Genomic DNA, 27906 nt, shown 5'->3' on the forward strand with positions numbered 1-27906 from the left:
ACAATAATTCAACAACATCATATGAGTTTATGATAGCTGTATAAAATGGTCTCTCTCTTTAAAGGACAGACTGGCCATCCATGCTTAGGGGTTGCAGTTAACTCTTCTACTGACCCCATGAGTAGGCATTGCCATCCACAGAATTTACTAGGCAAAGGGGGAGACAGAAGTAGATTGCAAGGCTTTTCTTCTGTATCACACATACCTAAAAACAATTTAGAAACAGTTAGTCTGCCTACCAAATGTCCTTGGAATGTAGGATGAAACCAGAGAAAGAGATGTAAGAGCTCACTCTACCCATTAGAAGAAGGCCTCTTTCTCTGTCAGTGTGACTGCATAAGGTTCTGCACTTTTTATTTTCAACTCCCCTTGTTAGTCTTGTCCAAAAGTCCAACAGATAGCATACAAAAGAGACTGAATTGAACTGATGTTTATTCTTGTGCCCTGTGCCTAATCCAGACTACTGTCATGGTGTAAATCTACAGTAGCAGATATTCAACTAGTTTCCCTTTCCAGTTTTGTTCAGCTGTTCTGTCTGTTTGTATTCCGACTAGGTCAACATTCAAATTAATTCTTAAAAAAAAAAAATATATATATATATATATATATATATATATATATATATATATATATATATATATATACTCACTTCTAAATTTCGAAATTACAAAATCTCAAGTTTCAGAACGTTGAGTTCAGAATCTTGAGATCTTGGAATCTCGAAATTGTGAACCCTCCACCGAAACACCACTAAACACATAAAAAACAAGCCTATGCATGGGAGAAAGCCCCCCTGCATCCCCCACACCCCTCACAACTTAAATATACCAACTCCACGAACACACTACAGCGAGGACAAGGGAAATCTCCTGGACTGCGCTGTATGCCGATCTCCATTCAGGATTTCAAAGTTTTAAAACTTTGAACATATGATCTTCGACCATATGAGATTCTAAGTTTTGGACTTCGAAATTCTGAACGTAACCCATATGTATATATATATATATATATATATATATATATATATATATATATATATATAGATGTATATTTCAATTTTATAAGTCAGCATTCAAATTCTAAAAGCACCTTTACATGGTAAAATTGTCTAGATCTCCAGTGACCATTTTTTATGTCTCTGACAGGAAGTAATAGCTTATGAAGCACTGTCACTTGACTAATGTGCTTGTAGGTGTGTAAGTGCATGTGCACATACATGCACATGTGTGTGTGTGAATGATTGTGTGGGTGTATGTGTCTTTTGTGTATCACCACTGTGAAGCAATTATATGTATATAAGTACTGTACATATTTTTCACAGGTGCCATAGCCCCCTAACAATCATGCTGGGAGTTGTGGGGAGGTAAAGTGCTCCTCAAAGCAAATTTTGGAAATCATAGTTTTTTTGCTTGAATCATGGCTTATTATTATTTTTTTTGTACCATTGGGATTATCAGAAATGGATTTTCCCTTTTCATATGGAACTATTTCTTCTTCACTTTAGAAAACTGGAGTAGGATAAGGCAACGTTGATCTACATAATACGGCACAAATGCAGTAATCTAATTTTCCATCTTTTCTTTGAGAATGCATATGTTTAAATACTAATCATCTGTTTTTCTGGCAGCTTGTACTTAGCTGTTAGATCTGACACCAGTTGCATCCATCTGCTGCAGTTTGCTGCAGCAAATATAACATGGTGACATGGTGTCTGTTCCTACAGTCCTTGACTATGTGACTGCAAAAGCAGAGTAACTTGGGCTCCCCTGATATTTTTTATATATATTATGCCTCTAGCATTTAGTTCGAACAAAACAGGTAATAGAACAGCTCATTGTCAAGGTATTTGATAGGTCGGAAAACATAGGCTAGCAGTGGATATCGTTACTTTTATGTACTGAAAATGGTAATCAAAATACATTCCACAAAGAATAATAAATCATAGCATTTCAACAACATTAGTCAGTATCCTTCGCAACATTAAAACTAACCAGGTGTTCTTCGTAGTCTTGGTAGGTTTCATATTTTTTTTAGTAGGAAAGTACCCCAGTACCAACATTGCACACCCCCACCCCACACCCTGATATACCTATTGAAGTTATACCTGTACATTCGGTGTAGCATGACCTTCAACCTGGAGCTTGGTGTTCTGTGTTACAGTCACTTAGAGTGTACTGATCAGGACAGCTAAAGAGTACAGGTAAATAATAAAATTAAGTAAACAGCCCTCTGTCATTATCTGAGATTGTTCCCATTCTTCTAGTTACAGTCTTTCAGAATCTGAGACTTTTTCCGTTTAGCAGGGAAACCCACTTCAGATAAATGAATAGGACTAAGGCTATGAACTGAGCTGCTTCCCGTAGTCAGTGTTACAGAGTTTGATTCCTTACACCTCCATTTGCCTGCTGTATGACTCTGAGCAAGTCACTTAATCAGACAGTTCCCCTCGGTCGCCCATGTAAAGGCACACTTGTGTTCAGTGGGCTTACATGGTGAACAACATAAAAAAAGCATTGCCAAGACTTTCAGAAATAACTGAAAACAGACACACCCAAACATCTTTTTCCAGACAGGATTTGTATAGAACTTTCAGTTGTTATTTTAATTAATGACTTAGCGGTTTTAGTTCTTACAGAAATTGTATGTACAAAACATGACAGATAACAATAAGCATGAGTAAAGCTATTCCTACACACGTTTATTTCCACATAATCAAGTTAGACGGCTAGTGCACCATGTCACGTATTTTATTCGTTTAGAGAAAATGCTTCTTTGTTATAAAGCCTATGTTTAACTGGGACAGAGCCCATTTTCAGTGGAGGCCTGGGGAGAGGGTTGGGAGGGTAGCCTAATGGTTAAGGTGTTTGCCTTACAAACACAAGGTGCAGGTTGAGAGTCTCAAGGATAAATGCTGGGCTAATGGCTAAATGGCTCGCAAGAGCAGTTAGCTTAGTACGAACCTATGAAAGGCTCCAGACATGTCTTTGGAATGTGGGAGGAAACCCATGCGAATGCAGGGAGGACATACAGACTCCACATAGAAGGCACCCCAGCCAAGAACTGAAAAGCCCTTGCTGTGAGGTGACAATGCTAACCTCTGCACCACTACACACATTCCACATGTACCAGCCTGGCATTTTTCTCTTACAGATCTATAGATGTTTATATAATGCCAGGCACACTTTATTTATTTATCTATTAATTTATTTATTGATATTTGTTTACCTGGTTAGTGCACTGATCTTATGGACTGTTTGCAGGCCCAGACCAAGTGAAAAGGATCAGATAAATTAACAAAATATATTTACAGACACAAGGATATGCTATAAAAAGGACAGTTGCGTAAAATCTTACCATAACGGTAGATGTCCTTGCCTTCACCACTGCAGTATTCCTTACAAATGGGATTCCCTGCCATGAAGCCCACCATCCGGCCAGTTTTTCAAAGTATACTATTGCTTTAATGAAGCCCACCATCCAGCCAGTTTACCAAAGTCTACTGTTGCTTTAATGTACGCTGAATGTCACCTGCACACTCCTTGCATGGGGTAGGGCATAAAGGTGACGTTCAGGTGTACCAGCCAGAGAACTGATTGCCCCAGTAAGAACAGCAGTGCAAGGAAAATCAAGGAAAACCTGCACATCCAGGAAGGAAAAAAGACCAGGGGGATGGAGGGAGGGAGTGAAGATTTTACACAGTTGTACTATGTCCTTACATTCACCGCTGTAGTATTCCTTACTAATGGAAGAGTGCAAAAGCTCAAGAAGAAACCTGGGAGGAGGAAGCCGAAGAGCCCTCCAATAAGCCATGAAGTATGGCAGCAGCAAAACTAGCTGTGGCTCTGGAGATACCATCCAACTGGTAATGTTTGGTAAAGGTATGCACAGAAGTCCAGGTAGCTGCTCCAAGAACAGAATTAGCATCTAAGCCTTTGAAAAAAGCACCAAAAGAAGCCACAGCTCTAGTGGAATGAGCCTTAACAGAAGAAGGAAGGTTCTCACCATGAAAAGTTTAACAAAAGGAAATAGCCCTTGAAATCCAAGTCAAAATAGTTTGCTTGGAAACAGCCAAACCTAAAGATCTAGGATGAAATGAAACAAATAACTGGTCAGACTTCCTGATAGCTTTAGTTTTATCCAAATAAAATCTGAGCTGTCTATGTAAATCTAAAGTATGCAGCACCCTCTCACTGTCAGATTGCGGAGAGGGGAAAAAGCAGGCAAATTAATAGACTGATTAACTGACATCTCATTAACCACCTTGGGCATGAAAGAAGGATTAGTAAACAAGGACACCCTGTTTTTATGAAATATCAAAAAAGGTAGACAAGCCATAAGGGCTTGCAACTCAGACACCCACCCGGCAGAAGTAAGAGATAACAAAACAACTGTCTTCCAAGAACAATGTTGCAAGACAGATGAAACAGCAGGCTCAAAAGGAGCCTGAGTCAGTTTTTCCAGAATAAAATTAAGAGCCCATGGAGGAGGAACAGGCTTCAAGGTCTAATATTAAGGATGCCTTTAAGAAATTGCTTAGCCTCAAGTCTAGAAGCTAATGGGGGAGTTAAAGGCAGACAAACAGAAAGCACTGATAAGTGGGCCTCAATAGATAAATAGGCCAAACCAGCATTGAGCAACTCACACAAATAAGACAGAACCAAAGGAATATCCACAGAAAGTGGGTCCAGGTCATGAGAAAGACACCAAATAGAAAAACACTTCCATTTAGACAAGTAGGATTTCCTAGTAGTAGGTTTCCCAGCATCCTGCAGGACCTGCAGCATATCCTCAGAAAAAAAAGGGTGCCTATAAGGGATCAAAACCCTATCACCCACCGTGTCAGTTGAAGCATGGACAGGTGGGGATGGATGAGAAACCCCTTGTCTTGTGTGAGGAGATCCACCCTGTGGGGTAACTTGTGATGATTGCCCCTGGCTAGATGCAGAAGTAGAGGGAACCAGTGCTGTCACGGCCAAAAGGGAGTCACCATCAAGATTTTTGGAGCATCCTGTTGAATCTTGAACAGGACTCTCAGAAGGAGAGGAAGGGGAGGGAATGTATAAAGAAACATCCCCTTCCGAGAAAAGGAGAGAGTGTCCACCTTCCATACCAGAGGACCTGGGACTCTGGCACAAAACAGAGTAAGTTGTCTGTTCAGTGGGAAGGCAATGAGATCTACTTGACGAGTAACCCAGTGGTGATCAATGTCCAGAAACACATCCTGGTGAAGCATCCATTCATGGGATTGGGTGAAGGACCTGCTCAGATTGTCTGCCACAATGTTCCTATCTGAAGAAATGTAAACTGCCAGAAGAGTCACCTAATACTGGATAGCCAGACCCCATACCAGAAGTGTCAGCCGGCAAAGATGGTAGGATCTCATACCCCCTGTTTATTGATATAGCACATGCCTGTGGTATTGTCTGTGAATACCTTGAGAGGCCCTGGAGAGAAGACAAGATGAAAGGCCTAAAGAGCCAGCAGAAGAGCCCTCATCTCTTTGATGCTGATGTGCTCCTTCCGCTGACAAGGCAACCACACCCCCTGAACCCTCAGGGAACCAAACATTGCTCCCCATCCCAAATCTGAAGCATATGTGTATGGATCTTGAGAGGAAAGAGAAGGTTAAAAAGGGACCTCTGGATTCAGAGACAACAGCTGAATCTACCACAAAAGTTCTTTCTTGAGACACTGGAGAAGAGGAACAGGAAAGTCTAGAGGATGTGCATGCTGAAGCTACATCGACTTCAGAAACCACTGGAACTTCCTCATGTAGAGCTTGGCCAGAGGGAGCATCAGAATAGTGGAAGCCATGAACCCCAGAGCTCTCAGAAACTCCCTGGCTGTAATGGACACCAGGGGAAGAAGAGTTTGGACGCCAGCACTGGCACCATTTGAAACCTGCTACCCAGAAAGACATGATCCTGAGAAGGAGTCAGGGAAGGCTTTTTGAAGTTTATTCTGAACCCCAGGCTCTGAAGAAGAGAAATGGTAAAATGAAGATTTTACAAAAGGACCTCTGGAGAACATGTTTGAATCAGCAGGTTGTCCAAATAAGGAAATATTTAGATCCCTTGAAGCCTGCAAAAGGCAATCACAGGAATGAGGCATTTGGTGAACACACTGGGGCAGTAGAAAGGACAAAGGGTAAAGCACAGAACTGAAAATGCCAGGAAGCAGCAGAGAAATGCAAAAATCTTCTGAAAAGAGGATGGAGTGGAATATGGAGATAAACATCCTTGAGGTCCAGAGACACCAGAAAGGCCTGAGGGAACAAAAGAGGAAAAAGGGACTGAAGGGACAACACCCGAAAGGAAGGTACCTTCAGAAAGGTGTTCAGATGGGAGAAGTCTATAATAGGTCTCCAAGTACCTCCTTTTCTGGGCACTAGAAACATTCTGGAATAAAACCCTCTCCCCCTTTGGGACACAGGCACCTCTTGAATAGTACCCTGAGACAAGAGGTCTCGAAGAATCTCTGGGAAAAAAAGGAATTTGCTCCCGAGGAGGCTGAGAAATGCCCATATAAGGAGGGTGGGAAATCCAGACCATGAAGTACCCTTGCCTAATGATTGACAGAACCCAAGAATCCTGGGTGATTTGCAGCCAAACAGGAAGAGAAAGAAAAAGGTGAAGAGAAAGAGGAATGTGGCTGGGAACAGGTGGATAGTCAGACAGCACCTGGTTTGTCAGGAAAGGAAGGCTTAAGAATCCCTGCAGTCTGAGTGGCCTTAGCAGGAGGAGTCCATTTATACCCTTTTTACTTTTAGAAGGAGGGTGAGACTGCCTACGAACAAAGGCTGGCTTAGAAGTGTAGTTCCGCTGAAATTTAGGCACAGGAGAAACAAAGACATGCTTAAGCTCCTGTAAAGCCTTCCCTTTGTCCTGAAGAGACTTGAATAAACCAACAGCTGCTTAACCAAACAAAAGAGCATTATCCAGAGGAGCATCCGTCAACATAGCCTTAATATCATCAGGCAAAGGTTGAAGCTGAAGCCATGAATATCTCCTCAGAACCAAACCAGAATCAGCAGCCCTAGAAGAGGCATCCGCTGCATCATAACTACATTTGAAAGAATGAAAAATTACCTGAGTGGAAGTCCCAAGCAAGGAAAGAGCAGAAGATTTACTCTCAGAGTCTGGAAGATCAGAAAGAATCTGACAAGCCTGAGAAAGAAGAGCCAAGACATACCTAGAGATATGGGTCTGATAATTAATAGCCCTAAAAGCTAGGGCAGCCAAAGTATAAACCTTCTTAACCAGCCTATCCATGGTTCTACTGTCCTTATCAGAAGGCAGTAACTTGGATGAAGGAAACAACTGAGATGGAATATCAAATGCTACAGACACCATAGAGAGGTCAGCAGCAGGACACTTAAACAAAAAGGAACAATCTTCCAGCACCCTATAAAACCTATCAAACTTCCTGGGAGCAGGGGGCAGAGAATCCAGCACTTTAGAGGCAGTGGAAAAAACATCCAATAAAGTAGACAAGACAGGAGGAATGGCAGCAGGTTTATGAGATTCTATCTGCAGTAACTCATAGTACCTCTTATGGATAGCCAAAACCTGGGCACAATCCCACTTAAAAAATTCCATCATCCTAGAGATCGTGTCCCCAAAGGAAATTTCCTCAGAAGAATTATCTAGAGTGTGAGAATCCTACTCCTCAGACCAGTAGTCTAAAGAAGAAGGAATCTGGGTAGAATAAGCAAGGGAGTCATCATCAGAATCCACCTCAGAAGAATGCAATCTTATGGGCCTTTTACGAGACGAGGAGGATTAAGGAGGAGCAGGAACTGAAACCCCTGTAGGAGACCTCAACGATAGTAAACCATTAAATAACCCTGAGTAAAGGCCTGCCACTCACTTTGTGGATCCCTAGGCGTAGAAGGAAGATGATTAGTTTTCTGGTTCTTTTTTTAAGAGGACATCCATTCTAGAAACCTGAGAAGGGCCAGACTCAGGATATCATTCCCCAACTGCAGTAGGAACCTCCTCCCTAAAGAGAAACTGTGGAACTGCTCTATACCCCTCAGAAACAGTCAACCATGGTTCCCTCTGAATGCCCAAAACAGACGCCTGCAAAGCCTTATTGGACGTGGTGCCCACCAGATCCTCACCAGCCTCTAACCTAGACACGGTAGAAGACCCTGACAAAACAACCAGGTGAGCCTCCGGGTGCATAGTAACCTCAGGAGAAACTCCCGGCAGAGGCTGGACTGTAGAATATTCTGATCTTACCTTATGCACCTTCTTTCCTGATGGCTGACCCTTGGAGCAGGAAGTTCCATCCATAGTATCTGCAGTAAGAAGCTTAAGATGCTGGTGCTCAAGATACAAGGAAAGGGAATAAAGCTTACTATGAAGAGTTTTGGGGGCAAATGCCTGACAAATTGAACAAGACGTATGGTCATGAGCAGCACCCAGTCAAAAAGACATTTATCATGGTGGACTTTATGGGGAATCAGTCTCCCACACTGGTATTTACCCTTCCTGGATGACATTAACCCCAAACAGCAAAAAATAAACAGAAAAAGTAACCAAAAACCCAACTGGGTACATATCTGCAACTGTGAGGACTCCAGCAAACAGGAGTAAGCACAGGAAAGCCAACAAACAGAGAAACAAGAAAAAAATGGACGGAGGTAACAGACCAACGGTTAAAACAGCGTTCAGACTGGTGGCAAAAAAGCTCTGAGGATGGTACGCCTGAATGTCACCTTTATGTCCTACTCCACTCAAGGAGTGTGCAGGTGACATTCAGCGTACCTTAAAGCAATGGTAGACTTTGGTAAACTGGCTGGGCAATGGGCTTCTCTGCAGGGAATCCCATTTGTAAGGAATACTGCAGTGGTGAATGTAAGGGCATCATATATATATTTACAGAATGCAAGAATATGCTACACATTGTATGCATCTATATAGATTCTGTAATTGTAAGTGCTAAACTGAATATTGACAAATATTCTGTTGTATTCATCAATGAGATGGATTTTGATGGGGAGAGTAAATGTTGACTCTCACAGTATTAATATAAAAAATGTTGAAAACAATGTCATCAATGCAGAATGCTAAAACCTTTGTTTGTAACAATACTTTGTTTTCCGGTAACGTGAAGTGTTTGGTTGACTGTTATTTATCCCAGCTAGAGTAAGTAACTGATATTTTCTTGATTCTTGATAATCCTGTTATGAAAATATGTTGGAGAGTATGCATGCCTTTCCAGATCCTTTAATGCCTCTGTTGGTTAAGAAAAGTGATGTATTAGGAGCTGAGTTTCCTGAAAATGGAAACAGAATATACATATAAAGATAGGGAAAAGTAATGTAGTCAAGCCATGTATGAAAGTAGTTTTATTCAGAAAACAGAACTTCAAAGTTGGGTCTTCCAAAAACAGAAGGGAATCTCTGTGATCTTTCAAAGAAAGCAAATTGCATTATCTTTACAAACAGCAGCAGCACAGTTTTTACATTTGTAAATATATGCAAAGGAATTTGTTTGTTTAACATTTGTTTACCAGGAAAGTCTGACTAGGACATAGCCCATTTTCATTGGAGGCCTGGGAAGAAACACTCCAGATGCTTATCTTTGGAACATGGAAAGAAAATGGAGCACTAGGAGGAAACCCACGCGACTGCAGGGAGGGCAAGCAGACCCCACACAGAAGAAACCCCAGCCGAGAATTGAACCAGAGAACCTCTTGCTGTGAGGTGACAACGCTAACAGCTGTACCACTGCATCACCTCCAGTACACACTAAGTATTATATATTACATCTTTTATTTTATTTATTCAATTGTTTATTTATTTTATTTACTTATTTTTATTTTTTTAATTAATTTATTTTTTTGGTGCTAGCTCACTTAGAGTGATGACGAAGTACTGGCCCCTTCTTACGGTCACGGACCATAGGCACTGATCTCTGCAGTCTACTAATGAACCTCAGAGTTGAATATCCAGTTTACGGTGTGAGGACGGAACAAGTTCAGGATCCCATTGTGGCAACTACATCTTCATACAGATTTACAGAATTCAGTTTTGGCCTGGTGTGTCTCCAATGTGCAATTGTAGGAGCCTTTGGAGAGTGAACAGTTTTCTTGTGCACCCCTCACACAGGTGACAGAGAATACCTATTCACCTACCATCCCTCCCAGTATACTCTATAAAGTTCAGCTACTCCATCCTCTACCAGTGGCAGATGAGATTCTTGTTTCCTTCCCTCCAATGGATGTATCCCTCTTCCCCAGCAGTAGTTCCTGATCCCACCACCAGTGGGCACCATACATCTACATGTCTAAAGAGTCAGCATAGGCTAATGCATGATTTTTTGATACTTTTCCGTTAAACCCCTACCACACGTTTTTGGTTCCAGATTGCCGTGTCTGGCCTGATTCCTCAGCGGCCCGTGCAGATCCTTCAGACCCATGCACTGAATTTGCTGAGCCGTGCATTGGCAGTGTCCTGCAGCCCATGATTTCTGGGGAAGAAGTGTTACATGGGGTGGATGGGTTTCTCAGATGTAAACTTATGTCGTACCGGCAGAAGATTGCTTGGCCACTGCTGGCCATCCCAGGTTAACAGATATTGTGGACAGCAGGGTTGATCTTTCATAGACCTTGCAGTCCCAGTTGTTTTTGACTGTCCTCTCCTTTGCACCGCACCTCCGCAGCTGATTGCTTGTTGCTGATATTGGTCACTCTCTGTCCCTGACACCCCCTTCTGAAAGAACGATGCCCAAAAATGCAGGAGAAGGTAGGGTCAGACTGTCAGGTGTGCGAAAAATAAAAGCGGTGTCCTAAATCAACAGAAAGAAATCACTTGCACCTATGTAGTAGGAAGGGGAGGACAGTGGGAAACAGGTAAGGCCGCAAGGTCTGCCAAAACCGCAGCACAGCGCCGACCCCAAGCCGTGGGAATAGAAGTAAGGCCAAATACGGCCATAGACGTGCAGGACGACAGGGAGGAAGTGCAAAGACAAGTAAGACTCCAAGGTCTGTTAGATCCCAAACCCTGGGGAAAGAAACAGAGCGAAACATGGCAGTCTGGGTCCCAACATGCATGGTATGGGTTTAACAGAAAAGTACAGCTTTTTTTATTTTATTTTGGGTCCTGTTTTTGAGTTCATCAAGAGAAATGATATCTTAGCTTGTGTTTGTCAAGTTTAATGAATCATAAATTTCTTGCACAAATTTGTTTGTTAATTGCTCTTTCAGATTCGAATAAGAATTACATAAAAGTATGTCAATCAAAACAATCATAAAAAAGACAGATTAGCATTTGTAAGTGTAATTATTCACTGTGTATTACATAGCAAAGCTATTATTTCATGTTTTACAAATCAAAAAATGGCTTATTGTGGAAGAAATCAGTAATAATAATATATACTTTGATACTCAGATGGTTATTCTCTTGCAGTAGGTTGAAACTGTAACTAAAGTAAAAATATGTGATGGAAGTAATATGGACATTTTACTTAAGAATGCTTTAATAGTAAAGCCGGAGTTTTTTATCAATGTCCAAAGGCAGAATGTTAAAAAATAAATCTTTGCTGGACAGAAATAACTTTTCTCCAATTCATCTGAAAATACCAGCTCTGTGACATACTAGGATAGTTTATTTAATGGTTTGGGACATGGAGAAAGTGACTATAGTAGGTGGCATAAGAGGATTAAAGAGGTGTTTGCCTGCTCATCTCCCTCAGCGGCTTCTGGCTAAGGCCAAGTCTTGTTACATGGCCAGCATCACTAACCGCATTGTATGTCTACTTATAGAGCGTCATTGCCTACATGGTGACACAATGCTAAGGCATGATGGGGCAATCACAAGAATCCCTGTGGACAAGAAATTAGGACACTGCAGACTCCCTTTCTCTGTGCCTGCCAGTTCTGGTAACGAAATACATCTTCTGTTCCAAATTATCAGCCCCATTAATTAAAGACAAGTATTCAAAAATGAAAAATGGCAGCTCCAAAGTCTGAGGGACAACCCTGACAGGTAAATGCAGAAGTCTGTACATGAAGTGTTAATAAGCACAGTTCTCAACTGTCCAGATTTTTAAGTGAGATGCATTTGAAAAAGGAGGAAAACGAGCAGTGGGGGTATAGTATGTGAGATGTAGGAAAACAAAATTGGTCATTGAACATTGCTGTGAACCAATGTTTACCTTTACAAAGGCGAAAAACACTTGTGTGATTGCTCATATGAGCGAATCGAAACTTCAAAAAACAAAACCTCGAACCTTCAAGATCGCACTACAGTGGAGAAAGGGACCATTTTCCGATCCCCACTGTAGTGCAATCTGCCCCAAAATGCCGAATCTGCAATGAGCGAATGTCACTGTGCATTCGCTCATTGCACATTCGAACCTTTTTGCGTTCGACGTTTGCAAACTTTGCAGACGTCCTTTCGAACACTTGCTGTTCGCCCGTGTGCAGAACGCATACATGAAGGTAAACCTGAACCATCTTCTGCAGTGACCAAGGGCTGAATTCAGTGGCACTGCAAATATTCCTAAGAAGAATTATAAAGTTGGACTATTAATCATTCAGAATATTTTGCAGATACTAAATCTCTCACAAATACAGAGTTGAAGCATTTCATCTAAGGCTAAAATAACATTCAACAAATGAATGGAACATGTTACACCAGGTTCCTATTAAAATGTTGGCACTCAAAGTATTAAGTGCAGACAAGCAGAAACAAGCAGAAAAAAAAGACCAAAAACTATTTTGAAAATTGCTCTTATCCTTTAAACTTCTTTTGCTGAGGTGGAAGCCCCTCTGCAACCCCCGACACCCCCTGAGTTTATTTATACCAACTTTGAAATTGCCATACCTCGTAGAAAAGGGAGTATTCTAAGAAATGGCATCCCGGACATAGTATCCATAAATCCAGTCTTTTGGCCATTCAGTCTACACATTTCGGGACTCAATGTAGCGGATCCCGACATTTAAAATGGTTACTGTTACAGCACCATACTGTCTTTTTCTATAGTCCTTTCTATGTCCTGACAGATTAGGAAGATATCTTCATACCATGCACTCAACACATTTTTTTTTCATGTTAGATTATTGGAATAAAAATGATTTAGGCATTGTGTTGCACATATCTTGGAATGATTTACTCTTTTTAATATATATAAATATTTAAAAACATAGTATTACACTGAAATAAAAGTATCAGTGTGTATTCCATTGATTTATGTATACAATCATTCTTTAACTGATAATAGCTCTGTCTGCATTATTTGAAGACATAATTCTTAGATGTTTACTGTGTCTTCGATTTGTTCTTGGCATGAATCAGTGAGCATGTATCACCGTTATTTGCACTGCCCTGCATATGAATAATCTGAAGTATCTTTAAGTCATTTTTTTTAATTACTAAGGAGTTTTGCAATGATGATGCATGTAAAAAAACACTGAACACGTATAGGTACTAAATGTACAGTGCATGCTTAGAAATAATTCCCAAGGTGATAATTATGGAACTTTTACAAATGTGATTCATATATATTATTTTTCACAGTCACCAAAACACAACTATAAATAGGTAATTATCTTTATAATGGCCTGATGTGGTATTTTGTTTTATAAATATGCACATATGAAATTTGCTATCTGGTGAAGGCCTCATGGTCTAACATGGAGAAATTGTGTCAGAAATTGTGTCAGCAGCATTCTTTCTGCTGTAACTGCTTTTTACTCACATTAACTGTCTATATCTTCCATTATCTTTCAGTCATTTTACAGCTGTATCAGCTGTATTGTTTAATAGTTTTGTCAGCATACACAACACTGTAGCATCACCTTTTCTGTAAAAATGTGCCTCTTTATCCTCAACTCTACCATTCTACCTGAAGGCCCCTAGTAGTGGTTCCAGGTATCTCTCTTCTTACTGCTCATTTAATGACCTTCTACCCACCACATGTATTCTTTTTAGAATCTAATATCCTGTTAATTAGCCAGTGATTGCACTGTTAGAATCCCCCAGCCTCCTGTTAGATGTTAAGTTCCTTGACCCCCTGATTGCTACCCTGTCCTCATACAAGTGGTAGCAATGTGTCATTCCAGTTGCACACCCTTACCTGTACTGCATATGATACTCCAAATACAACTGGACAAATAATCTGTACAATAATAACATTCCACAGAGATGTGGGGCAAACTGTTACCTCTAGCTTTTAGCTTACTACTTTCTGACATGCAATCTTGGCCTCCAAACATACTTAGTGGGGAACAGCATTTTCTGGGTGGACTGACAAGGATGAAATGCTTTTTGTTGCAATGCTTCTTTGTCTTTAGGAGGAAAGTGGGCATCATGTTCTTAATGGTACACAGGTAGTTGTAAGTCAGTAGAGGTTATTCTCAGTGACAAAGCAATATAATTTGCGTTTCTCTAAATAAAGAGATCAATGACTGTCCCTCATGTTGCTTAATCACAATAAACTTAAAATTATAATCTTTATATTGTGAAATATGTCTGAATAAAGCATTGGTAAATTTACCCTTTAATATCCATATTAATGTTCATACATACTACCTCCTAAGTCTTCTTTCAGATTTCACAAATACTACCTCTTAAGTCTTCTTTCAGATTTCCCAATATAAAAGGCAGGGCATTTTTGACAAAGAACCCCATAAACAATAGCTATACTATTACATTCATTTTTGTATTGGATTTTATACTTTAATGCTACTATAGAGCCAGGTCTTAATGAAATAGCCACTATAGGATGTCTTTTGAAATTAAAAGCTCAGTTTAGATAGTAGCAATTTTTAAAATTTTTGGATTGTTGTATTTAATCACTGTATTTTTAATAAGTTATATGTAGACTGCCACGGTGGTGCAGTGGTAGCATTGTTACCTCACAGCAAGAGGTTCTCCCGTTCGATTCTCGGCTGGAGTGCAGGGAGTGCCTTCTATGTGGAGTCTGCATGTCCTCCCCGTGGTTGGGTGGGCGTTCGAAAGACATGCATAAATGAGCGTGCCTTTGTTGAAGGTTGAACGTCGAGCTGGCACCTCGACATTCATGAAAATCTACTGCCAATCATTAGTGGACCGGAGTTCCGCTGTGGCAACCCCTAACCAGGAAAAGCCGAAAGACAACAACAACATATGTAGTATGGCTTGTGATGTATTTATTTTTTGAAGGAATTTTTTAACAGATTAATTGATTAATTAGAGTTGATTAAATGAGTCATTTGATTGGTTTAAGAATGGCATGTAAGTCAGGACAAATGTATGGACTTTATCTGATGAAGTCTCTTATCCTAAAGACATGAAAGCACTTATGTTTAATAAACTGTGCTGGTCATTTCATACTCCAGATGTTTTTTTGTTTGTTTTATCTTGTACTTTATCATCTAATACCTTGTTGTGTTTTAATGTTTTATTTATTTTATTCCCTGAATGCAGACAGCACAGTATGGATTGATGACAGGCAGCTTTTATAACACAACTAGAATAAGTTTCGTTCACTCAGCCATTTCAGACTAAATTGACTGCATACAGTCAAAGCTTTCTGTAAAAAAAGATATTTAAAATATGTCTTCTACTATTTTCATTGTGTATCCAAAGGCATTGTGAGGGTAACTGCCTTTTAAGGCTCTTAGTGTGATGTAAGATATAAACAAGGCATGTCCTGAAAGTTCTGTACTTTTAAGACAGAGTACTCAATTTTAAAATATATAATATATATCTAGATACATAGATACACACACACACACATATATATATATATATATATATATATATATATATATATAGATATATATATATGTGTGTGTGTGTGTGTACAACATTGCTGTACTCTCCAGTAAATTCTTGCAAGACTTATTTTTTCTAAGACTATTCACCACCATTTGACTATCTACTGTGTAAGTAGTGCTAAAACACCATCCACTATTTATTTCTGTTTTGTTACTTATATCGGCAATGATAAGTAGAACCAGGAATGGCATATTTAAGTGTGGTTGATGCTTCCAGTGTCGGTCTGTTTTTACTGGTAATGAGTTTATAATCAATGGTATAGTATTAGACTATGGAATTATTACAAGTGACACATCCAATGTGGTTACCATGGCATATTATTGAACGACCGTTACACTCTTTCAATTTTTTTGGTCTTGAGCAAGTTGTGAAAGATCAGAGGGTTTTTTTTACAGATAACCATTTGTTAAAATGTGAATTAAAATGGCAGTTGAAATTAAATGATACAAGAATGCCAGATATTAATGAAACCTGCTCTATTAATTGGAAATGTAAAAAAATGTTTTAGTGTCTATTTCTTTAAATAGTTTTTAAGTATTTCTTTAAACAGATTTTAAGCATCTTTGATTGGTTAATTTGTAATTTGGAGGGATTTTATAGCGAGGCTGGAGTGTAATGTTTTTTGTATTCTGATGAAGTTTCTGTTTGGAGAGAAACAAAAGTGCTATATAAATTCAGTTTTTTAGACTTTTGGTGTCTTTTGGGTGCCTCTGGATCAATTCACTGAGAAGTCTGTGTGTCTATACTTAGTAAGTGTATTTATGCCACTACCAGTATTTGAAAAGCAATTATTGCAAATAATGTTTTCATTTATATGGGGTTCTAGATTAAACCCAGTAAAAAGAGAAGTTTTGTATGTAAATAAACAAGAAGGAAGTTTTGGGTTAATTAACCCAGTGGTGTATGCTGCTTCATTGAATTTGTACAATGTGTTAAAGTGCATATATGAAAAACATGACAGATTAGTAGTAAAATTGGATAAATATAAGTATAATACATTTGGGTTATGGTAAAAAAAAGAATAAAATAGAAAAAAATATGCTATAAATGAAGAAATAAAATGTTACCAAGGAAAAGTATTTTGTGGAAAATAAAAATTGACGATATAGAAAAAGAAAGGTATGCTATAAGAATGTAGTGATAAAACTTTACTATGTAAAACCATGGGAAAATCTAATAGATGAAAAACTTAAAGGTATAAAAGTAAGAAGCAAATAGTGTAATCAGAAAGTAGAATGTCAAGATTTGTACGTGGAAGCTGGTAATAGATAAATTGCCAGTAAAAGGAAATGTGCCATGTAAAAAGAAAAGTGATAGAATATGTTTATATTGTCAAGAAAAAGAAACTATAGAACATGTGTTTTTCAACATAAAAGAGTAATAAAATATGGGGAAAACTACGTAAATATTTTTTTAAAGATATAAAGGAAGTGGATACAATAAACATGGATTTGATTAAATATGGATATTATAAGAACAGAAGTAAACAATATGTTAAAAGAATAGACAAAAATTTATTTTATATTATATGAGTTATATGGAGTGAAAGAATACATGAAATTATGTTTGATGGTAAATGGATTTTAGCAGCAATATTAAGTAAAATCAAATGGTGGTTAGAGAAAAAGGAGTGGGGATGAACATTTAGTATGATTGTAAAGGAAGTAGTGAAAATGTGTAAAAAAAATTGTATATCCATATGTTTATAAATCTGTAAATATTTAAGTATGTGAATATGTTGGAAATTAGAGTTATTTTTGTATATAAGTAAAGGACCTTTACTCTTTGTGGGGTTATCACTAGGTGGCACCAGACATCTATTACTAGTGATCATGGAATCTATGAGACTGTGACTGCAGAAGAAGAACTGGAGGTCATTCAGTGGAGTCTGGTAATGGACAAAATATTTGGCAATGAGGCAATGACAGAAGGAGTGAAGGATGCTGTAAATGGTGGTGTGGATACAGAAAGGGCAAGTCTGGCCAGTGGAGTAACTGAAATTAAGGGTGCACTTTGTGCTGGGCTTCAGGCAAATGGAACAGTAAATAGGGAGAGAGAGAGGGGGGGGAGAGAGGGAGAGAGACAGACAGACTGACATGACAGCAGTGTTTCAGAGTAAAGACGTACAGCAGAACAAGTAAGTTCAAGTAAAAGTCTGCAGAAAGAAAAGGTGGTATATGTGCAGAGGAGACATACTGGAGCTCTTGGTAGCTGGAGGAAAGGGGATGTTATGCTGGTGAAAACAATGTATAAACAGGAAATAACCAGATACTGTGTTTTAGACAATGTTGTTATGCCCTGAGGATTCAGTTTGTCTGACATTAGGATATTAATACATATAGGAACTCAACCTTTCTGTGAAATAAAGTTTGAGACATTAACATTAGCAGAAAAAATTATTAATGAATGTGAAAGGAGAAGTAACATATGACCCCAAAAGAACTATATTATCAAAATGTAAATGTACCATTAAAAATAAAACTTTTGTTGCAATTTAGAGCAAGTGAGATAGAAGATAATGAATTAAAAATGCATTTTCTAAGCTTACACCAGGATGTGTGGGTGATATTAAAAAAATGTGGATGACATTAAAGTACGGAATGCGGATTGGAAGTTTATGTAGCTTTAAAAACAGAAAATAACAAGTTACAGCCTGTGCCTAATGTGATAGTAATAAATGGGAAAAAGGTGAGTGTTAAGAACTGGGAGTAGCCAAAATCATTTTTTTTCCTGTGGGAATGAATTGCATTTAAACCAGGATTGTGCAAAAAGATGATATGGGCTGCATTGGGAATTTGGACTTTCTAAAAAAAAAACTGTAAACTATATTGTAGGAAATGTGGAAGTGAGGAGCATTTTAGGTTTGATTGTCCAGAAATTAATAAAAACAGACTGTGAAGAAATGGAGAAGGGAACACGTTTTATGCAAGAAAAGGGTGAAGTGAGTGACAAAAGGATGGGAGGGGGTTGAGGGTAAGGAGGTACAAGATAAAACTATAATAAAAGAAGCACTAGATGAAACTAACACATGAAAAAGAAATACATATAGAGATAAAAAATAGGTTTGTGGTATTAGAAACAGAGGAAGATGAAGATGTCGATATGAGCTCTGTGTTAGAAGGGGAAGGGTAAGAATGTGAAAAGGAGGACAAAAGATGAGCAGAAAAAAATGCAAAAATTGAAAAAGGTTAATATAACTAAAGCATCACTGAATATAAACAGCATGAAAAGTATTATTAGAAGAATGATGGTGTTTGAATGGTGTTAAAAAATAAATGTAAATGTAATCAGTTTACTTGGCATAAGATGTACAGATAAAATGAAAAGCGCAGAATTTCAGATGATGCAGAAAAGAAAAGTGGTGTATACTACAGGGAGTGATACAGATTCATGTATTACAGTATTACTAAAAATGAACAGATTAAAATAATTTTTACTTAAAATTTTAGACAGGTCAATGAAAGAAGAAAAAGGCAATATATACCAAGCAAAAATTGTGAAAAATAGTAGAGAAAGGGGCACGGAAAAGTCTTGGAAAAGAAAAAAATAAATTATATGACTATAATAAAGAAAAGATAGAAGGAATGCTATTTATGCAAAAAATATTATTTAAAAGTGTGGAAACAAGAAGTTTTCCCAATTTAGGGGGTAAGAAATTGAGGTGTAGTGAGAAAAAAATGAATGCAATGAAGGCTGAAAAGGATAATTAAAACATAAACAAGAGGAAATTATATATATAGTTGAAAATTATGTACAATATATGTTTGATAAAAAATGGGAGATGTGCTATATAGAAAGTAAAGACAGTGAAAAATTAGGTAGTAGATGAAACAAAAAAAAAGAATTGAGAGGAAAGTTAGGACTTTCCAAGATAGCTGCACGCTGATCAGCAGCTTAGCTTCAATTCCCTTAGTGTGAAAAAAAATAAAATGAAAGACAAGTCCAGGAACTCTGTCATCAGTGCCTGGAGGCCAGTAAAGAAGAAGCTAAGGGAACCTAAAAGAAAAGCAAATAGAAAAGCTGAAGAGAAAACTTTGACTGGGAAGAAACCTGCAGCTGTTCAACAAAAATAGATCAAGCTTCAGCTTTGTTACAAGAGATGGATTCACAGTAATTTAAAGGAAAAAGGTAAGTCAAATGTCCTCAGAGCTGATTAAAATTAAAAAAAAGCACTGAAGGAGTGTATCAACTCAAATAAAAGACTGGAAAAAAATGTAAGAAGCTTTAAACTGATATTCAGATGTGCTGATAAAACTGCAAAAAATCAAAGGTCAAAATTAATAAAAAAAAAGTCTGGCTGAGTATGAGACACTCAAAAAGAGCTGTTTCAAAACATAGGGAAGACAGAGTTACAGGACACTATAAAGGAAGATAACAAAGAAAGCTGTACAAGGTCCAGATAGATTATGGTATAACTTTTATAAAGAAATGTCAGGTGATGAAAAGGATGTTTTTCTAGAAATAGTGAGTGAATGCATGGAGGAATGTATAAAAGAGGAAGAAATGTGTAAGGGGGTTATAAAATGTATATGGAAAAAGTGGGAAGGGGAGAAATAAAACCTGGAGGCCAATTATGTTAGGGAAATACTGACTATAAAATATTTATAAAGATTATTCAGAAAAGAATGATAGATGTCATGAAAGAAGAATTAGATAAAGGCGTGTATGGAGTTAAAGGTAAAAGAGTAAATGAAAGGCTAATGACTGTTAAAGAAATGGTTGAGTGTATAGATAAGGGGAAGGAGAAGGGAAGGAAACAGAACGCGATGCTGCGAAGGCATTCGATAAGATTGATCATGTAGAAATGTTGAAATTTTAAAAGAATACATCATATGAGAAAAAAATAAGGATAGTGAGGACAATCCCTGAAAATTTCTGAGCATCTGTGATGGTGAATGGATGAGAAGAAAAAAAAAGATAAGACAAGGAAGAGGTAAAACAAGGCTGTCCGCTGCTCATGTGGCTATTTGTGATGGTAATGAATGCAGTTCTGCAAACATGAAAATCAAGGTTAGAGGATCCTAGATTGGAGGTTAAGGAAGGGCTAAGGTCACATTACTGTTAACCTATGCAGATGATCTGGCCGAGAACAAACACTGAATGAAAGAGATAGTTTATATAACAAAACTAATTTTAGGTGCATTAGGATTACAGTTAAATAAGTCAAAAATAAGGGATTTGAAGACATGGTAAGAATGGTAGGAATTTATTTTACCAGAACTAAAACTGATTTTCTAGAGATTAGGTTTGGAACAAAGAGAAGTTCTAAAAACAAATACCAATGTTGACAGATTCAGTTGTCCCTAAGAAAAAGGTATATATGTTAAATACATAAATTTTAGGAAAGATAGCATAAGTGGCTGGTGTGTACATGATTCCGGGCTATAAGGAGACTGAATTATTCAGTAACTTTTTTTTTTTTGGCTTTCTGTTTCAACCAAGGTCAAATCCAATCAAAAGAGGGGTACTTTATAATGGAAAAGAAAGGGGCATGTTGAATTTAATAAATCCAGTTGTTTTCTTGGTGATAATACATTTATTTTGGGTGTTCAAAAAGTGTTTGAAAAAAAAAAAACAAGACAATACCAGAAATGTTTTTAATTGAAAAATATAAAGGTACATGGATGTGTGAGGATAGGAAAAGGAAAGTAGAAACAAAATGTTTATAAGAGAAGGAATGTGTTTGTTGTTTGTTTGTGTCTTTCGGCTTTTCCCAGTTAGGGGTCGCCACAGCGGAACTCCGGTCCGCTAATGATTGGTAGTTGAGATTTACGTGCCGAGTTACCAGCCCTGACGCGCAAACTTCAACGAAGGTACGCCCATTCATGCATGTCTCCATGCAGAAGACGCGCTAGCTGAGAATCGTACCGGACAGCATCTTAACTGTGAGGCGACAACGCTACCGCAGCACAGAAAAAATAAAGACATGGAAATTGATATAAATGGAGGACAGATGAAAAAGAAAGAATTGTATAAAAAATAATGAAAGTGAACTATTATATTGCTCCTTGGTGAAATGTGGACTGAATACAAGAAAGCAATAAGTAAAAGGTATGAAAGAATACAATCTTTTTTTTTTTTTTTTTTTTTTTTTATGAAGTAAGTGATTTTCTGTGGCATTTATTATCGGGCAAACTACCAGTGAAAAGTAACATGAAATACAAAATGATAGAACGAATAATGTGTAATAGTTGTAATGCTGAAGAGACATCACAACATTGTTTTTTGGACTGTAAGAAAAATTAAGGTTTTTAACATTATTGAAATGTGTTTATGACTGTGAAATAGTTAATAACATTGATATGGACATGATGTTGTAGGGGAAATATAAGGTTAAGAGTGAAAAAGCAATTCAAAAACGGGATAAAATTGTATTCATTGCAATGGAAAAGAAGATGTGAAGAACTGCTGAAAAAAAAGGAAAAAATAATGAGGTCACTGTAAATATATATTTAGCATTGTTTTGTTCTTTTATTATTTATTATTAAATATATTTAAACATTTGATTCTAGCTGATCTGTCTAGAGATATTTAAGTTATGAGAGTAGTTGCATATTTATTTGGTGACACTGTCGGCCACTCCTAATAGCCTTGCTCTTGATCAAACTACCATTTGTATTAACAGTACCATTACACAGAACCATTGGACATGCTTTGTTAAGGGCCTTAAAGTAGCTGATAAGGAGCTGGCTGGTGGCAGTGCAAGCCACCTTATAGTCTGGGCAGAAGGGGGCATAGCTAATTAACCTGTACCATCCTTTCCAAGAGGTGTGTGTATGTGTTTAAATCAAATCTCAAAGAGTGTGTGTATGTGTGTGTGTGTGTGTGCGTGTGTATGTGTGTGTGTGTGTGTATAAATCAAACCTCAAAGAGTGTATGTGTCAGCTACTTGGACATAGAGGGTGCTGGAGGTCTTGTCCTGGCCACTTAGCTGAGATCTCAACTCTACAGCTGTGCCAGTGGGGAGTCTTACTGGGGATCTGGAGAAAGAGGGAGAAACCAGTCCTGAACTGACTGTGGTCTCTGTGTGATTTTAAGGGAAATTACACTTAATGCTACATCTGGAAATACTGTGAGTACCTTGTCATCCTACCAGTGTAGGTCCGCCATTGGTGCCAGTGTTGAGGATTGAGGCTTCTTGATTACTGGTTCAATGGTGGGGCATCACACTTATTGGTTGGCAGTGGTGGGATCACATCACTTACTGGGATTCAGTGGTGTGGATGTTGAACTCCTGTAGCCTGTAAACAGTGGTCACTAAAGAAGGTGTTTGTACTCTCAAGCAGCCACACAGTGAACATTCAGAGTTCCTTATCACAGTAGTTTTTTTTTTGTTACCTGAGTTAGTCAAGAACAGCAGGCAAGGATGTCAGCAGAGGAGTATGGCAAGCTAGCAAGGAGCCATTTGGCTGAGATGTGCTAAGACAATGTACTGGGGCATGCCAAGCTGACTATAGCAGAAATGGTTGCAGACCTAGTCTGCATCACAGACCAGCAACCAGGAAGACAACCAGACTGGCCTTGGGGATGTACAACTCTCAGAAAATGGACAGTTCAACTTTGCCTCAGAGGACTTAAAAATCTGTCTGTAGTTAAAGACACTTGAACTGGATGTCAAATGTTTGGAAATAGAATCAGCAGAGAGACTGCAACATCTGGAGGGCGAAGAAAATAAGAGACTGAGATGTTTGGAGCCTGAAGAAAATGAGGCAGAGGCAACATGAAATGGAGATGCTGACTCTTTGTCAAGGTCATGGAGGTAACAGGGAAGGGAGTAACCAAATCCCAGAAGCAACAAAGGTCAATAAGTTTCTTCCACAGTTTACAGCAGGGGATCATTGTGATAGTTTTAGTCATATGTTTGAAAGGGTATGTAAACAGTATAATGTTGACCAAGGGCTCTGGGTACGGTTCCTGACCCCCTTACTCCATGATAAAGCTGTAACTGCTATTTCTAAATTGTCTGATACTGATTGCTTAAATTATAATACTGTTAAAAAATAGTTTATTAGAGTGTTTTAAGTTAGCATCTATAGAAACAAGTTTTGTGAGTATAGACGCAAGGCAGATGAAAGTGTGTATGAATTTATGGCTGAGTTAAACACTTATTTTCATAGATGGGTGAGTGGGTTTCAGGTGGGTCTATGTAAAAACAATGAAAAGTGTACATATTGAATGCTTGGATGAGCGAAAAAGCATATAATCGAAAACGCTATTGTGGGGGGCTGTGCCCTCCACACCCCCCCTTAAAAATATATTCCAACTCTGAGATCACACTACAGTGATGAAACAGCAAATTTTCCAATCTTCACTGTACCGCGATCTCACAATATCGATGTCGCTTACCTGCGTTTTCGCTCATCCGAGCGTTCGATATTTACACTTAGTGTTGTTTTAACATAGACCCTTTCAGGTCATCACTTTTGAAGGGCTGACAGACCTTTTGGTGAGGGAAGAAGGGAGACCTATACCTAGCAGCCTAATCCACCCCAACAGAGTCTATAAGTAGCAGGGGAAGCCCCTAGTTCCAGTACAAGGGCAGGATCAAGGGTTAAATGTTTTAAATGTAACCAGTGGGGCCATATAGCATATAGATGTCCACAGAAGTAAGGTGGGGAACAAAAGGTGGGAATGACAGAATGACAGTGGTAAGTTGTCTTGAGACAACAAGGGTACCAAACTACCACAAGAGATTATATCTTGTATTAGTAGATGGAAAACAGGCCACTGCTAAGAGAGACACAGTGTCTGACCTAACCATTGTGTAGCGTGAAATGGTTTAAGAGGAGCATTACTTGCCTGGGCAGTCTACTGCAGTCAGAGCTTTAGGAGGGACCACATTTCAAATACCTTTGGCTAACTTTCACCTTGACTGGGAGGGTGGAAAAGGAAGCAAGCAAGTAGGTGTGTTTGAGGATATCCCTGCAGATGTCCTAATAGGGAATGATTTTGATAATGCAGTACCTTGTGTGCATGCAGTTAGACACAGCCAGGCTTGTGAAACTGAAGGTGAGCCACAGCTGCTTGTTAGTACTGATGTTCCCTTGGACAGAGTGACAGCAAGGGCATAGGTGAATAGTAGTAGCCAGGCTGACAGTGAGACACCACTATCTGAGGATACCAGACTTCCTGTGGAAGGGGAGCTGGGAAAGGTTACAAGAGAGAGTTGAGACAGGCTCAGCTCTCAGACCCTACACTACAAAGCTTGAGAGAGGTAGCCAGAGAGGCGCCTGATTCTCAAGGAAAAGGGAATGTGTATACTGGGACAAAGGGTTACTATATATATATAGAGTGGTCCTCTGAGGAAGAGCTAGAGGGTGACAGAATACAGCAGTTGGTAGTGCCCAGAGCCTACAGTCTGGCACTTCTAGGCATAGCCCATGATATTCCCTTTGCAGGTCATATGGGCAAAGAACATACAAAGAGACGTATTACACAGAACTTTTATTGTCCTGGGATTTCCAGGGATGTAACAGGGTACTGCAGGACATGTGAGCAGTGCCAAAAGGTAGGTAAGGCAGGAGACAAGGTCAAAGCTCCTTTGATGCCTTTGTCTGTGATTGAGGATCTGCTTCAGAGGGTAGCTATGGATATTCTGGGGCCTCGGAGTGGCAATGATAACTACCTTATAGTCTGGGTAAAAGGGGGCTTAACTAGTAAACCTGTGCTAGCTTTTTGTGTGTGTGTGTGTGTGTGTGTGTGTGTGTGTGTGTGTGTGTGTGTGTGTGTGTGTGTGTGTGTGTGTGTGTGTGTGTGTAAGTGTGTGTAAATGAAACTTCAAAGAGTGCTTGTGTCAGCTACTTGGACAAGGACACAAAGCACTGGTTGGACAGAGAGGGTGCTGGAGGTCTTGTCTTGGCCACTCAGTTGAGATCTCAGCTCTATAGCTGTGCCAGTGGGGAGTCTTACTGGGGATCTGGAGAAAGAGGAAGAAACCAGTCCTGAACTGACTGTGGTCTCTGTGTGCTCTTAATGGAAATTGACTTGATGCAGAGAGCTGCATCTGATAATACTGTGTGTGCACCTGTCATCCTGTCAGTGTACGTCCCCCACTGGTGCCAGTGGTGAGTTTTGAAGCTCCTTGATTACTGGTTCAGTGCTGGGGCATCATATTAGGAAGTTACATTAAAACATTCACAGATCAGTACACTCTATGTTTTGAAATGATACAACAGGTGCTGTGTACATGAAGCAGTTTCGCATTTCATTCACGATCTCCAAAAGTGATTTTTATTTTGCTCTGTAAGAGCAGTCTTTTGCTTTGTTGGTTAATATAATGAAAATTATTTAAAATAAAATTGAAATCAGAGTAATATGATAGATTTTTCTTACTTGAATATGTGCTGATGTGTTTTATAGTTGTACTGTTTTCACAGTCCACCGACCTTATTTATACTTTACATTCAGGTAATAGAGATGACATCATCCTAAGGAAAGTTAAAGCTACTATCCTACCAATTCCTTCAGAATGTTTGCATTGATTATGTCAAAGCTAGCTTTTTCCAGGTACTGTAGCAATACTTCAGTATTTAAATATTACAGAAATGAGACCTAAACAGTGAGACAGGAAAAATACGTGTTCTAGTCAAATGGCTATACTGCTTGCTGTCATCACCGTTTTAAAGTTGATTTCAGCTCCGCAGTAGTATCTTGTCATAGTCGCAAAAAACACAAACAAAATAACTGACAAGAGAGCTTTGATAACATCTAGATAAAAGACCTTCCCTTTGGGTTGAAAATCTCTGGCACTCTCCCATGCAATAAAGCATGGATTTAACAATCAACTATCGTGAATGTGGAGCTGGGGTCTGTTAGACATAAGAAAAAAGTTGCTAGTAGCATTCTGATGTGGTCTGGGGAAATGGGATCTGTACTGCAGTTTATCAATTAATTAATGAAAAAATCTCAGTTAGGATTGGATGAAATGAAAATTCTCTCTGCAATGAGCACACACCAACAATTCATGTGTTCTAAAATAAACCATAACCTGATTTTTTTTGCTATGTCACAGTGCCACCATGTGGAATAAAGTGAAATTGTACCATCAGACGTTTCAATGGATATGATAACAGGTGTATTTTTCAAGTACTTTGTTATTCGCTGGACATGATTTGTTATGCTTCTTCAATTCTGGATTTGGGGGTGACAAAAACCTTCATTCAGCTGTTTTACATTCCCAAAGTAAGCAAAATTAGTTACTGTGCTGTATTTCCTGGTGCCTGAAGTGAAATACCTAACAAAAATAGAAATGGGCAATATCTTTCTTGACCATTGCTGTTGTTATGGGAGAAACACACTTGTGTTTTCAGACTGTTAAGAGCTTTCAAGAAATTCCTCCAAATAATGTTCTCACTTCATCTTTTTACTTAGATCTAGATTGTTTGAAATCCCTCAACAGGTTATATGTTTAGCTTTGATTTCTCTTAAAATATCCACACCCACAGCAATGTGAAAAGAATTACCTGGTAATGAGGCTTCTAATAAGCATGTGAGACTATAATATGTTATGCAGTGGTTTGTGTCTTCTACTCTATAAAAAAACAGAGGTAAGGGGCAGGTGTATTGGCACTATATCGAAGGGAGACGTGTAATGGTATTAACCAACTTGACTAAGAATGGAATCTGTCTGATGAATATTTCATATGGCTCAGTGTGGTATTTCATGAAACTGATTGGGGTCTCTTTCCATCAAGGTTTGATAAACCAAGCAATATTGATTGAATAGACTCAAAATTATAAAATTGCATAAGCTACTCTTGGGATATGTGATCTTGGAGTTGGTTATATTAAAAAGGGTGTGCAGGAGGGCAAAGACCCCCCCCCCGCTGTTTTTTTTAAGGAGAGGAAGGCTTGCTCCCACATAAAATGTTTGCATTGTTTCAAGCCCATTCAATGTGTCAGGTTTGAATTTGGGGATCTGAAAGAAAATGGACTGGGTTTAATGTACTGAAGTTATGGAAATCTATTAAGTCACATTTTAAATTTAGGACTAATTCACATTGTAGAAGAAAGACATTAAAATATCATTCATTAAGTTATTTTTAATTGTACTAGGTACAAAAACAAACAAAAGTTAGGTGCACACAGGAAAATAAGTTTAATAAAAACTGGTAATATCCTGATCGAAATATAAG

General features: G+C 38.6%; 1 protein-coding gene across 5 annotated transcripts in view; it reads left to right on the forward strand.

Moving 5' to 3' along the window:
- Positions 1-27906, forward strand: part of DCLK1 (doublecortin like kinase 1) — a 2564464-nt gene that overhangs the window by 1083620 nt on the left and 1452938 nt on the right. The gene's annotated exons all lie outside the window — the stretch shown is intronic.

This window comes from Protopterus annectens, chromosome 5.part1 (genome assembly GCF_019279795.1).
Source record: "Protopterus annectens isolate FY-2018-M chromosome 5.part1, PAN1.0, whole genome shotgun sequence".
Classification (NCBI taxonomy): domain Eukaryota; kingdom Metazoa; phylum Chordata; order Ceratodontiformes; family Protopteridae; genus Protopterus; species Protopterus annectens.